This window comes from Leuresthes tenuis, unplaced genomic scaffold (assembly GCF_036924035.1).
Source record: "Leuresthes tenuis unplaced genomic scaffold, fLeuTen1.0.hap1 SCAF_11, whole genome shotgun sequence".
Taxonomy (NCBI): Eukaryota; Metazoa; Chordata; class Actinopteri; order Atheriniformes; family Atherinopsidae; genus Leuresthes; species Leuresthes tenuis.
Window position 1 is genome coordinate 15,639,736 of NW_027325365.1, and position 16,486 is coordinate 15,656,221.

The following is a 16,486-nucleotide window of genomic DNA, read 5'->3' on the forward strand; positions in this document are numbered from 1 at the left end:
CTTTTGTTGTTTTCTCCCTCTTCCTCGCCCTGCAAACCTTGCTATAGTTTTGTTATGTAACACAGCAAGACATCATCCATGTTTTATAACCTCCCTGCCTTGACCATCACTGTTTTTGAGTTTGATAGACAGAGGACACAGACAAGGAAGCAGCATGAAAGTCAGAGGAGGTGGGAGAGTTAGTCACAGACAGAGGAGTTGGAATGCATGGAAACAAAATGAAAAACATGTTTTTTATGTGTGTTTGTTTGAGCTTTGTGTGGATGTATGTGGAGAGAAATGTCCCTCCCACCCTGTCTATGGATGAGCACCTGAGCCCAATTACCTGCTCAGGACACCATTTCCTGTTTGCTTATGAGGCGGAAATGCACACTCCTCTTTCTCTCAGCTCTCTGCACACAGGTGAAGAAGGTGAAGAAAACCACTCATATCCCTTTATTTTGCAGGTGATCTGCTTTTGGTGAAAAAAAAAAATGCTAATGTGAGTTAGTTTTTGCTACCCAAACACTAAGAATGTTTGTTGAGTATGTGCTGGTCTGTGCTTTGTATATGCATGCAGAGAAAAATGTACAGATTACAAGCACAGGCCACCATTTTCCCATTTACCCCACACCCCCTTTTGTTTTGTTTTTCTCAACTCTCTGCAAACAGGTAAAGAACCATGAAAGGTGAAACCACTTATTTCACTCTGTTTGGCAGCCAGTTTGCATTTGATCACTCAGTTGGTAAAAAAAATAAATAACACTAACACAGAAAAATATCACACTGTTGTGAGTTAGTTTCATCAGTTTCTTTCCTGACATTGAAAAGGTTTTTTGAGTACCATACACCAATCTGATTTTTTTTTTCCTTCAAAGGCATTACAGTTCTTTTTGTTAGACATCATATCGTCAGGGATTGTTGTTACTCTAAACCTATCAGCTGCCAGTCATTACTGACTTAATTCAACTGAAGTTGATACATATTACACACTTCACAGCTGCTAACTGTAATAAGATCTTTCCTTTAAGTTTTTTTGAAGAAATTTTTTTGAGCTGACGAAAGCAATTGGCTGATGAAATTAAGCTCCTGTCCTCTGTTCCGTTCGACATGGGCAATACAGACACACACCCTGACAGAGCCCTGCCTAACGAGCAGGAATCTCAACCGAGCAGCAAGAGTAAACAATGCTGGTGTTTGACGGGGAGATGTTTACTTTGGTAAAACACACTATACACGGTGTGTGTTGATTATGTGCTTTTACTGCCTTAGACTGGAGTCGTTGTCATAATCTCCCACACTGTGTCAATAAAATAAGACAAGTATACACAATACAAGCTGACATCCAGCTCTTTAGGTGTGTAGACTGCTTTACCCCCTTTTTCCTCCTTCTCTTTCTCTGTCATTCATGTTGCAGCAGTATATCCCCTCTCACCTTCAGGGCAAGAACTTTATCTCTATGCAGCAAGGGGGAATCCAGCATGTAGCTTCGTTTTTCTGTCTGGCTTCTATAAAATTTTCACAGCATTTCAACTTAATTTTGAATCCAGCGCAGTATTTATTTGTGCAGAAACCCGAAACGGCTTAAATGACCCCTATAATAATATTTCTGTAACTGCAAAGATTATGGAGACATTAAAGCTTTATAGTGTGTTTTTACATACCAAGAAGGATGCTGTCCTTCAGCTTCTGTTTAAAACATTAATAAACATTGCAGGGAGGCAAAGTCTTACCTTTTTCAACTGACAATGGTGAACGAAACAAGGCCCTTCCCTGTCAAATCTGATCGTGTCAATGTATTGAAACAAAAAATCAATACTTCTTTATTCTTTTTGACAAATCTGTATTATGCCATACAGTCAGGGAAATATCTTGCGTTCAATCAGGACTTCAAACTCTCTTTTCCAAGGTTGTACAGTTAAATCCAAAGTAAACGCAGATCTCATTCAATTTTGAGGAGATTCAGAGGACTCCAATAAGCATATTTCTAGAGATTCAGCCAGGAACATGCAGCCAGGATCTTGCTTCAAAGTAAACTTATAGACCAGTTGAAGATGAGGTTCGGATAACTGGATCAAATCAAAACACAAGCAAATGAGTCAGAAAAAAATGGTGTGATAGCAGGAGTAGAACTGTATGATGGGGGAGCTGTTGTTTGTGCATACATAAGAGTATTTGGGATGTTATCACTCCCTGGGGAAAAGGGACTGGCAGTTCTTTTCTCCCAGAAGACTAACAAGGGCACTGCCTGGCTCCATCAATGTGATAGATAATGGGTTACTTTATCAATTCAATTGGCTGATAACATTGTGAGTTTCTAAGCTAATAATTGTCTCAAGTTTATAAATTTGTCAGAAATGTGGTGGCAAGTGTTTGATAACTTGACTTGGAATATGATATACTATGATACAGTAAATGTTCTGCACAGTTACAACAGAAGATCATCACAATAAAGAATTGCATATAGCTCCCAATGTTCATACAGCTTTGCATAGCCATCACAAATAACATGTATTGCATGTGTCTGTTAGTCATCAATTGGGAATAAATGTCAGGGACAAGAATAAACTGCCTGTCAACTTTGTGTCAGTTGCCCACACAATCCAAGCATATCTCGTAATTGCAGGCATCCTTTGCTCTCCCTCTGGTCATGATGCCCTCTTCCGTTATGCCTCAGGCCCCATCTCAGTAACCATAATTCCCTATTTTACCTTTCTGAGCAATTAATGATGAATCAGAATCCAATAAAAAAAAATCATGTTCATATATTCAGAGCCTTGCATGGTCACGCTCTAAAATGTATGTGAAAAACTTATTGAAGCCCTACAATAATAGTGGAACTTTAAGGTCCTCTGGTCAGAGGCTGTTGGTTACTCCTCAATCTCAGCTCAGAATAAAAGGAAATTGCTTTTGAGATTGTTGCCCCAAAACTTTGTAACTCTCATTTCGGCTGTAAGATCTGTAAGAGAGCCATTTGTTTGAACTGCTTAGGTTTAATTACAGTCCATTTATCTTGTTCAATTTACCTTTATATCTATTGTTTTGGAGGGTTTTTCTATCATTTTTATTTTCAGCATTTAATCACTTTGAAGCACTTGCCTTTATCGTTTTTTTCTTTTTTTTGCCTGCACTCCTTTTTTCAAATTTTTATCATTGTGAAACACTTTTGACGTTTGTTCTTACGGCTATACAGATTAAATGTACTTGTTAACATACAATAGTTGACAAAGACACTCACATTTTTTTAATGGCCCAACCAGAATCCAATGCTCAGTCCCATCCAGAGTCTGGAGGTCCTAAAAATCAATGTGATGGTGTTATTTAGATGCCATCTGTCACAGATGTTCTGTTTACTTTACAAACACATTTAGGATTTAGTGCTCATGGCTAGATCCCTTGGAGCAAGCGTATTGGATCCTTCTAAGAGTCCTCAAGATTGAGCAAGATCTTTGTCAAATATAGCAATCTCCTGCTTAATTCTACAGATAGAACTGTGCACCATTGTTCAAGAGTGCTTGTACTCCTGATTGAATTAAAACTTCTCTCACCGTGAAGCAGAAGTTCAGACAAGGGTATTTTTCTATATTAATAGAAAATGTTGACACTGTCAGATTTGGCAGAAAAGGCTTCTGCTCTGTGGTGACTGATACATATCAGCTGATGCAGGCAGGATCTTATCGGGTGAATGTGTTCAGTTGTTCAGCTAATAGCATTTGCTGATGTTGCACATAATCTGCTGATCCCAGCCAAGTGATCATCAGAGTTATTCTGTCAGAGGGGTTGGAAGTGGTAAAAAATAAAAATAAAAACGGGGATCTGTGGTTCATTAGATGTCCTTCATAAAGAAATAACTGTGGATAGTGTTAGCCGGGCATGGAGAGTTTCAGCACACAGAAGTGTCTTTTGTATAGTAAGCCAGTGTACTCCATGGTGTCAGAATTTGCATCTATATTTCATTACAATGCATAGCCCTTCGCTCCTCCATTAAATGCCCCAGGCGATCATTAGCTGATGCCAGTACTTCATCTAATTTAGATGCCTGAGAGGAATCTTGTTTGAATCTTAGCTGTCACTGTAATAGCTAATTCCTCTCTCTGCCAGTTATCCAGTGGAGCACTGCTTCAGCTGGGTCAATAGGTCCATATTTGTGAAAACATTATTGCAGCTACAAACAGTAATCAAGTCTTCTCCTAACAATCTTGGCCCCTGCAGACTTTTGTCCATATACTAAAGTATTTATGTTTGTGTGTCTATGTATTCTTGCTCAAATATAGTGTATAATATAATGACACTAACTTCAGGCATATTTTAAAAGCAATCCTCTCTTTGATATTGAGAAATTTTGATTGACTTGTTTATTCATGTATCGTATGACTTTGATGCTTAGAGGGAATGATGATGCATGTCAGAGATTCATGGTGATAGAATGGATCTGCTTCTTTTGCTAGTTAGTAAATAGCCTTAAAACCTAAGTCAGTACAAATTAAGTGTGCCAAGAGAAGTGATCATTTATTTTCACACCAAGCAAAACATTCTATATAAATGTTGGTGAGCCAGAATAGCTAAAGAGAATGATGTTGACTATCTTGCAAAAACAGTATGTCCCAAGGCTTTTGTTTGTGCTAGAATACAGATTTTTCTGTCAAGAGTGGAACCAGAGAGAGGTGTTTTTGCAGAAGAAGATGACAGTTTACATAAACACCAACAAAAACAATATCAAATACAATATCAATACCTGGTGTCAATCTACGGCTCTTAGCTAGTGTAATCACTTCCTTTTGCTATGTAGCCAAAATGGCAACCGTTAAGGGTGAAAAATCCATATTTCTATTCAAACAGCTTTTTGACTGTATACACAGTCTCAGAAAGGACATAAAGGTGATGCCACGGGACATTATGACTTTGGTGGATTGAAGCTGTTATGATGGCCCGCATGTCAGATAAGGGTGGCCATAACCTCATTAGTTTATATTAAACCAGACATAACAATATGGTTGTGGAAAGAAGGGGGGGGGGTAAAAACAGTGGCATTAGGTCAGCCTGATTATTTTGAGAAGGATTTGATCTCATTTTGTTGAAAAATGACTTCATATAACCTCAAGGTATGCCAGTTGTGTGTGCATTCTGTTTCACCATACAGGCTGAAGCCCATGCAGGTGTTGTCAGAGTATGGTAAATACCACTGAGCAGAGGCCAGTCAGAGATTGATTATCCTTTTTTTCTCCCTTTACCCCGTGGTAAGTTGAGTATGACCTTTCAATTGTTGTGATAAAAAGCTAAAGAAACCCTTTTCCACCGTGGGGTTTCCTGGTAACTTGGACACATCGCAGTGTGTAGGAAAGTGCTGTCAAAGTTAGGACTTTTTTAAAACTTTTTTTTTTTAATGTCACCATTAACTCAAGTGAAATTGTTTTTAGATCCCTGATCAAGAGTGCATTCTAGCCATACCTAGTTTGCTGATTACTTTCTAAATATCATATAAAAACACATCAAATAAACATTTTGGTCGATTCATTCTGTGAGATGTAGATCTCACAGACCTGTGAGGGATGCAAAATGTTAGTTTCAACACAGATGGGGTTGAAATGTTAAACACAAAGGGTAGACTTTTAAGGTCAGACGTGGGCTTCGTCAATGAAATGTTTTATTTTTAGCTTTTTTTTTTCTTTTTTGTCGACTTTTTGCGAAACCAGGCGCTGTCATGGAAATGTTCTCCCTCGAACATCCTCGTGTCACTGCCTCTTCTTTGTTCAGCAGTGTAAAAAGGGAAATCTATAGCCCCCCGCTCCAGTCTCTCAGGACCTTTTTCAATTTGCGGCATGGATTTCCCATGGCTGTCAAAGCTGGGTGAAACTGTGATGAAGGGTTTTGGCAAAGAAATATGATGTGTAACAGGCCACATATAAGGCTATTGTGGGTTCACCACAGTGCTGGAAGTGTGGAGTCATTTACAGTTCAGGGGGAAGCAGCATGTGGCTGTAGGTGGGATATACTGTGGAGAGACCCAGAACATTATTGACTGCCATTAAAGGGACCAAATAGCTTATTTTACCCTCCTCTGAGTGCTTGGATAAGTGTTGTAAGCAGCTGGTAGTTTGTACTTTTCATGTGAACAACAAAAGGGGGTGAATCTTGGTCATTATAAAGGATTGAAATCATTCCAAATTTTCACAGTGCTTCTTAAGAATGGAAACAAAGACTAAATAATTGTCAGTGCCGTTGTTGGGTCTCACACCCACACACACATTATCAATGCGTGGTTTGGGGTGTGTGGGTATACATCTGGGTCTCCTGAGGGATTTGAATGCCATTACTTGAGTTGTTTATTTTTGTCCTGTCTTGTGGCATTCCAGGGGAATAAATGGAGCCTGCTGCACCATAACTTCTTTGGATTACAGCACATTTTTCCTTATATCTTTTTAATGCAGAAGATAAAACATGATCCAAATCACAATGTTCTTGTTTTTGTCCTTTTTTTTAATCAAATTGTTCTTTGTCAGCCATTAGAGAAAGAATCTCAACCTGTTCACCTGCAGGTTTTCACGTAAGTCACATCAGCACATGTTCATTTATATCACAGTAAGTTCAGACCAAGTGACTTGTTTTCATAGTAGGAAGCCTCTCTGTCAACAATACACAATAGTGACATCCAGTGCTGCAGCTGAGGGAGCGGCCTTGGAACCACAGTTCATGTTGATCCTCCCGGTGTAGGTCACTGGTGGGGATAATTGATGAAAGGTTCCAACACATTGCTCTGCATGTGGGAAGGAAACAGCTTTTGCCAATTTGCATGGACTACTAGTTGGAGTTTGTTACAACGCTCATCTCCAAACTGCCAAAAGTCCAACCCTTAGTCGCTGCACAGAACTTAAATTATCTTCAGAAAGCAATGCAAATTAAACTATTTTTCATAAGAACGCTATGTTTGTATAAAGTTATTGAACAACAACATGAAACAGGCTTAAATGTAGTGAAATAAGAGAAAACACTTCATGTACTTCAGACACAATTATCACCCCGCTTCACAAATATTTGGTTCCTCAACCTTTGGCAACATTGACGGCTTCTAAATGTTTCTTGTAACCATCTAGAAGCTTCTTGCTCTTCTTTGATTAAAGTTCCTGCATTTAAGATGTCAACATCTCAACATGTTTCTTTGTGCTGTTTGGCGTGTGTATCCGGTCATTGTTGTGCTGAAACACCCAAGAACTTGATCTGAAACCTTTCTGATTTTGATCATGTATTTTCGCTGTAAAAATGTTTTCTTTCTTCCTATTATAATGGCCTTTTAGGCCTCCAACGCTGTCATAGAGTCCCGTTATGGTCTGCACATAATGAAACAGCCACTCCGGGTTACTTCAGGTCAGCCTGGAAGTCTGTATTAAGTGCATGGTGTTTTTTCCCCAATTCACACCACCATTCACAGATATCTCTCATTTAGTTTCCTCATGGCACCACTTCTTAAAATCATCATAACAGCTTCAAAACTGTGTAAACTCACTTAGTTTCAGCTGATATAATATAGTTATCCAGTGGAGCACTGCTTCAGCTGGGTCAATAGGTCCATATTTGTGAAAACATTATTGCAGCTACAAACAGTAATCAAGTCTTCTCCTAACAATCTTGGCCCCTGCAGACTTTTGTCCATATACTAAAGTATTTATGTTTGTGTGTCTATGTATTCTTGCTCAAATATAGTGTATAATATAATGACACTAACTTCAGGCATATTTTAAAAGGAATCCTCTCTTTGATATTGAGAAATTTTGATTGACTTGTTTATTCATGTATCGTATGACTTTGATGCTTAGAGGGAATGATGATACATGTCAGAGATTCATGGTGATAGAATGGATCTGCTTCTTTTGCTAGTTAGTAAATAGCCTTAAAACCCAAGTCAGTACAAATTAAGTGTGCCAAGAGAAGTGATCATTTATTTTCACACCAAGCAAAACATTCTATATAAATGTTGGTGAGCCAGAATAACTAAAGAGAATGATGTTGACTATCTTGCAAAAACAGTATGTCCCAAGGCTTTTGTTTGTGCTAGAATACAGATTATTCTGTCAAGAGTGGAACCAGAGAGTTGTGTTTTTGCAGAAGAAGATGACAGTTTACATAAACACCAACAAAAACAATATCAAATACAATATCAATACCTGGTGTCAATCTGCGGCTCTTAGCTAGTGTAATCACTTCCTTTTGCTATGTAGCCAAAATGGCAACCGTTAAGGGTGAAAAATCCATATTTCTATTCAAACAGCTTTTTGACTGTATACACAGTCCCAGAAAGGACATAAAGGTGATGCCACGGGACATTATGACTTTGGTGGATTGAAGCTGTTATGATGGCCCGCATGTCAGATAAGGGTGGCCATAACCTCATTAGTTTATATTAAACCAGACACAACAATATGGTTGTGGAAAGAAGGGGGGGGGATAAAAACAGTGGCATTAGGTCAGCCTGATTATTTTGAGAAGGATTTGATCTCATTTTGTTGAAAAATGACTTCCTATAACCTCAAGGTATGCCAGTTGTGTGTGCATTCTGTTTCACCATACAGGCTGAAGCCCATGCAGGTATTGTCAGAGTATGGTAATTACCACTGAGCAGAGGCCAGTCAGAGATTGATTATCCTTTTTTTCTCCCTTTACCCCGTGGTAAGTTGAGTATGACCTTTCAATTGTTGTGATAAAAAGCTAAAGAAACCCTTTTCCACCGTGGGGTTTCCTGGTAACTTGGACACAACGCAGTGTGTAGGTAAGTGCTGTCAAAGTTAGGACTTTTTTAAGACTTTTTTTTTTTGATGTCACCATTAACTCAAGTGAAATTGTTTTTAGATCCCTGATCAACAGTGCATTCTAGCCATACCTAGTTTTCTGATTACTTTCTAAATATCACATAAAAACACATCAATTAAACATTTTGGTCGATTCATTCTGTGAGATGTAGATCTCACAGACCTGTGAGGGATGCAAAATGTTAGTTTCAACACAGATGGGGTTGAAATGTTAAACACAAAGGGTAGACTTTTAAGGTCAGACGTGGGCTTCGTCAATGAAAAGTTTTATTTTTAGCTTTTTTTTTTCTTTTTTGTCGACTTTTTGCGAAACCAGGCGCTGTCATGGAAATGTTCTCCCTCGAACATCCTCGTGTCACTGCCTCTTCTTTGTTCAGCAGTGTAAAAAGGGAAATCTATAGCCCCCCGCTCCAGTCTCTCAGGACCTTTTTCAATTTGCGGCATGGATTTCCCATGGCTGTCAAAGCTGGGTGAGACTGTGATGAAGGGTTTTGGCAAAGAAATATGATGTGTAACAGGCCACATGTAAGGCTATTGTGGGTTCACCACAGTGCTGGAAGTGTGGAGTCATTTACAGTTCAGGGGGAAGCAGCGTGTGGCTGTAGGTGGGATATACTGTGGAGAGACCCAGAACATTATTGACTGCCATTAAAGGGACCAAATAGCTTATTTTACCCTCCTCTGAGTGCTTGGATAAGTGTTGTAAGCAGCTGGTAGTTTGTACTTTTCATGTGAACAACAACGGGGGGTGAATCTTAGTCATTATAAAGGATTGAAATCATTCCAAATTTTCACAGTGCTTCTTAAGACTAAATAATTGTCAGTGCCGTTGTTGGGTCTCACACCCACACACACACATTATCAATGCGTGGTTTGGGGTGTGTGGGTATATATCTGGGTCTCCTGAGGGATTTGAATGCCATTACTTGAGTTGTTTATTTTTGTCCTGTCTTGTGGCATTCCAGGGGAATAAATGGAGTCTGCTGCACCATAACTTCTTTGGATTACAGCACATTTTTCCTTATATTCTTTTTATGCAGAAGATAAAACATGATCCAGATCACAATGTTCTTGTTTTTGTCCTTTTTTTTAATCAAATTGTTCTTTGTCAGCCATTAGAGAAAGAATCTCAACCTGTTCACCTGCAGGTTTTCACGTAAGTCACATCAGCACATGTTCATTTATATCACAGTAAGTTCAGACCAAGTGACTTGTTTTCATAGTAGGAAGCCTCTCTGTCAACAATACACAATAGTGACATCCAGTGCTGCAGCTGAGGGAGCGGCCTTGGAACCACAGTTCATGTTGATCCTCCCGGTGTAGGTCACTGGTGGGGATAATTGATGAAAGGTTCCAACACATTGCTCTGCATGTGGGAAGGAAACAGCTTTTGCCAATTTGCATGGACTACTAGTTGGAGTTTGTTACAACGCTCATCTCCAAACTGCCAAAAGTCCAACCCTTAGTCGCTGCACAGAACTTAAATTATCTTCAGAAAGCAATGCAAATTAAACTATTTTTCATAAGAAGGCTATGTTTGTATAAAGTTATTGAACAACAACATGAAACAGGCTTAAATGTAGTGAAATAAGAGAAAACACTTCATGTACTTCAGACACAATTATCACCCAGCTTCACAAATATTTGGTTCCTCAACCTTTGGCAACATTGACGGCTTCTAAATGTTTCTTGTAACCATCTAGAAGCTTCTTGCTCTTCTTTGATTAAAGTTCCTGCATTTAAGATGTCAACATCTCAACATGTTTCTTTGTGCTGTTTGGCGTGTGTATCCGGTCATTGTTGTGCTGAAACACCCAAGAACTTGATCTGAAACCTTTCTGATTTTGATCATGTATTTTCGCTGTAAAAAATGTTTTCTTTCTTCCTATTATAATGGCCTTTTAGGCCTCCAACGCTGTCATAGAGTCCCGTTAAGGTCTGCACATAATGAAACAGCCACTCCGGGTTACTTCAGGTCAGCCTGGAAGTCTGTACTAAGTGCATGGTGTTTTTTCCCCAGTTCACACCACCATTCACAGACATCTCTCATTTAGTTTCCTCATGGCACCACTTCTTAAAATCATCATAACAGCTTCAAAACTGTGTAAACTCACTTAGTTTCAGTTGACATGATTTTATAACTTTTCTGTCATTTTAACTTCATATTGTATTCCTTTGTAACACTGTATAAAAGTGCTGTATTGCTCTTAAACTGATATTTTCACTGCACAAACTTTTGCTTTCAAATGATTTTTAAAATTCTGTGCAAAGAATCCGTCATCATGATAAAAAATTTGAACAGCAAATTATATCTTAATACCTTCTCAACTTCTCATGCACATAATCTGTCTCAGTTCAGTAGGCATTTCTGAGTTTAATTGAAGCAACATAATAAAAGTCAGAGAAGAATATCAGTTGTTTGGTTGTCTCAAGGCGGAACTGAATGAGCTGAGCAGAGAAAATTCTAATTCACAACAATATCGACATCCAGCTTGGCTGTGAAATGGCCATGTTTACATTTATCTCTGTGTCTTTTACGTCTAGACGACGATCTTTTACCCTTCCATTTGGATTATTTCCTCTGCTCAATTTGACCACTCCAAGGCTTGGTGTTGACACATACAGACTCTGAAAACAAACTACATAGTATATTGCAGAGTTAAAAATGCTTACCATAACTTTCCATGATGATTTATAGTCATGCACCAATATGGGAATGTAGTAAATTCACTGAGACCAGGCCAATTATGTGTATGTTCTTGTTTCCAATTAACAACAGTGTGACAGTAGTTTTCATAGGTTGCAAATTAATTCATGTCTAGTTGGTTTGCATTCTGATAGCAGAATGCACCGTATAGAGTTAGTCTAAAATTATCCATTTGTTGAGTGTTTATTAGTAAATAATAAATGGTTCTCAAGGGTTGAGCAGGACTTTAAATATTTGCCATGTGTTTAATTTCTGTGATGTACTCTAAATAATTAATGCCAACGACTGCTCATTAATCTCATCAGGAGCAGACTGTGAATATACAGCATGTAAGTGATAGCAGAACAGATGAAGAGAAACCATTTCTTGTAGAGCTTTCAATTGCATGGATTTGCATTATTTCTTCTGTGTCTTTGTGCACAAAGTAGAATGTGTGTGTTGTTCAGATGCCTGCACATACCAAAACATACAGAATCTGATACCTATAATGAAGGCAAGTTGGCAGAGTACTCCATGAAATACAAGTTATTAGTCGTTCATCAAAACCTCAGACATAAAACAGGTAGACGTAATGACATAATGAAAGCTTCAAGCATTTCACTGCTTCTAATGTTGCCCTCTATCAATAGAATGTGCACATAGTGTTCATGGACTTCAATTTTTGACTGCCAATACAATCTCAACAGGGAAAATGACAACAAAAATATCAGAGCAACCCACAGGAGTAAATCTGTGGCCCTCGGGGAAGTCTTACTCCCACTATTGCGCTGATGAGTTATTGATCAAGTGACCAGTAAAATTACCATGAGGATAATGGAGGGTGTGAGTGATGGGCATCATGTCCTCCACCAACGAAAGCATCACCACTGATTGCCCTGTTAAAGCCACTCAGAAGGAAGCCGGCTTTCTATGTGACCTTGTTTACATGTGTTGGGTGATACCTTTATGGATGAATTTTTAACCAGAGGGTCCCAACATCCTACTCTACAAAGGGGGCAAGTTTAAAAGATGACAAGGTTATACAATCAATGACTGCTGCATGTTTTCTTAAAAATGTAAATAACAGCTCTATTATGAATTAAAAATTGTGTAACAGTAAAGTATATGAACACAGAGAGCAGGAGAGAGGCTGTGCGAGATATCAAGGGTCAACAGGAAGCAGAATCAAAAAACTTGTTAAATCATCCCATGGAAATGATTCTTTCTTAAATGTTTGAAAAATACAGAGTAATATATAATATATTTGCATCAGCTTGACGAAATATAGAGATGTGAGATTTAGTCTACATTTTTTAATATATGTATATATATTTGTAGTTGTTGTAAGCATCTTTGTTGTTTTTTTTAGGTTGATATAAGTTATTTTCTTTCTGTTTTTTGGGAGTCATTTGGGAGGTTTTATTTACTCATTTTGGTCATCTTTTGCCAATTTAAAACAATTTGTAGTTGCTTTGAGTCTTTTGAGATAATTTTGTAGCTGTTTTTTGATTAATTTTGATCTCTGTTTTTAGTTGTTAGCTCATCGTTTAGCTGTTTTGAGTCTCTTTTAATCCCTGAGTGCTTTTCTTTTTCATGTTTTTCTGGCCTTTTGTGATGCCATTTTACCACATTTAGCCTCTCAGTCTCACAGATAACTTCAATCATAGAGCACTTCAACCCTTATATAGAAACCCACAAAGACATTTGTTTACCACCTAACAGATGTTGTATTAAAAACATTGAAATCAAAGATAGACCAGCCTAATAGGTCATGGTCTTCATTTCTCACACATTCTGCTCAAATTGATTCTGCTGTATCTTTTAACCATCTGTTTATAATAAACATCTGTTTATTTAATATTTAATATCGTCTCTTCAGTAATCTTCAAGCTTATGTTTCCCCAAAGAACCTCCAAAGGGATTATTAAAAATTAAAGAAAAAAATAAACAAGTTAATGTACTGGCACTGGAACAAACTAAATGCAAATCTCAAATGAGAAGGCTTGTAATCCTATTAAGGCTTTCTTGTTTGTGCAGCATGTGACTAAAACCATGTGACATCGGTCTCTAGACCAATAAAACTGTGACATGGACTGAAATGGACTTTGCCAGCATCAGTCGGACAGCAGAGTGTAAAAATAAAAACAGACGAATGATTGATATTTGTCATCCTTGGTCAAATTCTATATTAGATTCAATATAAATCTTTGTTCTAAGATAAGTAAATATAAATAAGAATCAAAAACGGATTTGTTGTCTGTATGCTGTTTTCAATCAAATATGTTTAATTTGTTTCCACAGACATCTGCATTTTACACAGTGTCTGAACATTTTTCCAAATGGAGTTTCAAACCAACCTTGCTTGGTTATTTTTGTGGGATACAGTATCATTTAGGCCTGCTGTCCTCCAGCTGGATGGCGACTTGTTGAGCAAGCTGGGACTACAGGGTTGCAGTTGTCCTTTTTCAGCCAATACTTAAAAAATGCTGTCACAATGCCAGAGGGAAATACCAGTCAAATGTGGAGCCAGCCACATTCTCCAAATCACAAAAGGCACTGCGTGCCAAAATAGATGTCACAGTATTTGGCGCACCTGGTACATCGGCCCGTTGTGCACCTCTCGATCACACATACATTTGAAAAACAGAGCTTTCTAAAGAGAGCTTCTGAAGGCATTTGTATGACCCATCAAAACCTAAAAAGTTACATTGTTTCAAATGTTACAAAAAAGTGGGAGAGACTAAAAAAAAAAGTAAAGATAAAAACAAAAAGTTAAACTGAGATGGCAAAACTGTGTAGTTACATTTGTATACGCACATTTGACTTTCTGGATGGCTTCTTCTGGAGCTATTTTTGTGTTGCAGCAGTACATTTTCCCAGTAATGTTTAATTAAAAAAAACTTCAGTAAGTCCAGCATGTCTGAAGAACTGGTATAAACAGTCATAGCACTGTCAACATCCCGATTCTCTCTAATAATGACCAGTGCAGTGGGCATAATTACATCCTCAAAATTTCGATTTCATGACTTTGTTTCTTCTGCTTGGTTTTCTACCAGATGCTGCAGGCAGCTTGCTGATGACACAGATGGAAACAACTGAAAGCAATGCTTTTCACATGAGGGGGTTAGAGTTAGGGTTTTTCACATCTCATACTCACTGGGCTGCCAGATTAATTTTAAGGTTAGTCACTAGGCTTGTTCCAAAGAAGAAATGAAAAAGAAACTGCTATGAGCTCAGATTGTAAGTACGTCTCTGAGGCTTTACGCTGAATGATTTTGGAGAGATTTTTGGGAGAGTTGCATATTTTAAAACCTACAGTGAAAGGAGCGCGTTTACGCTGCTTAGAAGACATGGTGTTGAATGTGTTTAATATGATTCAGCTTTTGTTCTGTTGCAATATGTAATTCAATAAATGACTTTGACTGCCATCAACGTTCATCTCAGAATTAGTTGGGTTTTCTTCAGCATAATAGTGAACATATACCATTTTGTGTAATGCTTCATTCATTATGAATCACTGGATGGGAAATTGTTGTCTTACAATGGCTCTGAAAGAGAAATTTCACACTTTTTCACATTGAGCAGAAAAATCTTCTGTCCAAGATTGTTGCTTTCTTATAAACCTCCATTCAGGGATTTCACAGCAGGGGTTCTGCTTGTGATAGACAATAGAGAAAACATCTGTTGTGACAAAATGATTGGACTGAGGCCAGAAAATTTCAAACCCTTTAAAAAATACTTTAAGATTATCTAAGAGTGCTTTACCCCATTTGAGTTGTCAAACAAGGTATTATTGTTTGTCCGATCTATCCGCATGCTGTTTATTAGACAACATGATGTTATGGTAGTGTGTGAATCTGTCACAAAATTTAATCAATTGATTAGTGTCTCAGGACCCAACTTCATAATTTTGTTCCATGAGCAGGGACATATAATTAGCTATATATTCAAATGTATTCTCACTTTGCAAACTGCATTTTGTGAAACCGTCATGAAAGAACTGTTCACCATTTTTCTATCAGGTAGCTTGTCACTTCCTGGTTGGCTTCATGTTTCTTTAACTTAATTATTGCCCATATCTGCCCACATGAACAAAGCTACATGGGCACTTTTTTAAAACAACATTAAGTTTGAATGGATATCAAAACAAAGTGAATCACATCTTGCATTAAGTGATACAAATGAAGGTAGAGTTTTCAGCATTGACTGAATTTACAGAGAACATGTTTTCTATTCATAGAGAATATATCAAGTAGCTTGGTGTAGAAGCTGGTGTTTTGGTAGCTTTCCATGAGTAAACCCATACACACCTAATAGGAAACACCAGTTTTGCAGCATTATTAAAACTATTTTTATGTGTTTGATTTATCCAGCATGTGCACTTCATTGGTTTTTCATTTCAATAGTATTATTCTAATGTGGCAATGGTGTGGGAAATGTGTGACTCACATTATCTCCCATTTCTGCAGAAAACAGATCAGGCATGTGTACATTGAATTTCTTAAAAACATTTTCTGAAAATGACTTTTGTTTGAGTCATTTCAAGCCACTGGAATGTGGCAGTGAAATCATGAGGTGTTAAAAAATTCATTAGAGTGAATATGAATTCACAAAGTATGTCTTTCTGTGTAACTTACAGGTGATCATGCATTTTAATGAAGTCAGTGAGTAAATGCCTTATTATTTTAATTGAACTAAACTCAGTCTCATTGTTGTTCTGGATAAGCCTGAGACTTAGAGACCTTAAGTAGTTTTGGATATATTTTTCTATCCACGTATAATTACCAGTGAAAACAGTATATTGTGTGAATGTGCTTGGTGCATGAACACAATAACAGATCAAAGAGCTGGGTCAGGGCTGGTTATTGTCCATGTGGGGGTGCAGGAAGTCTCCATCGTGACTAATAGGTCTGTGGTTCTAATTAGAGGACCAACACACGCACACATAAACAGAATGAGATTCAAGCTGTGGATATTTTTTCTCATCATATCTAATGAAAGAAATGTCAATAGGTGCTTT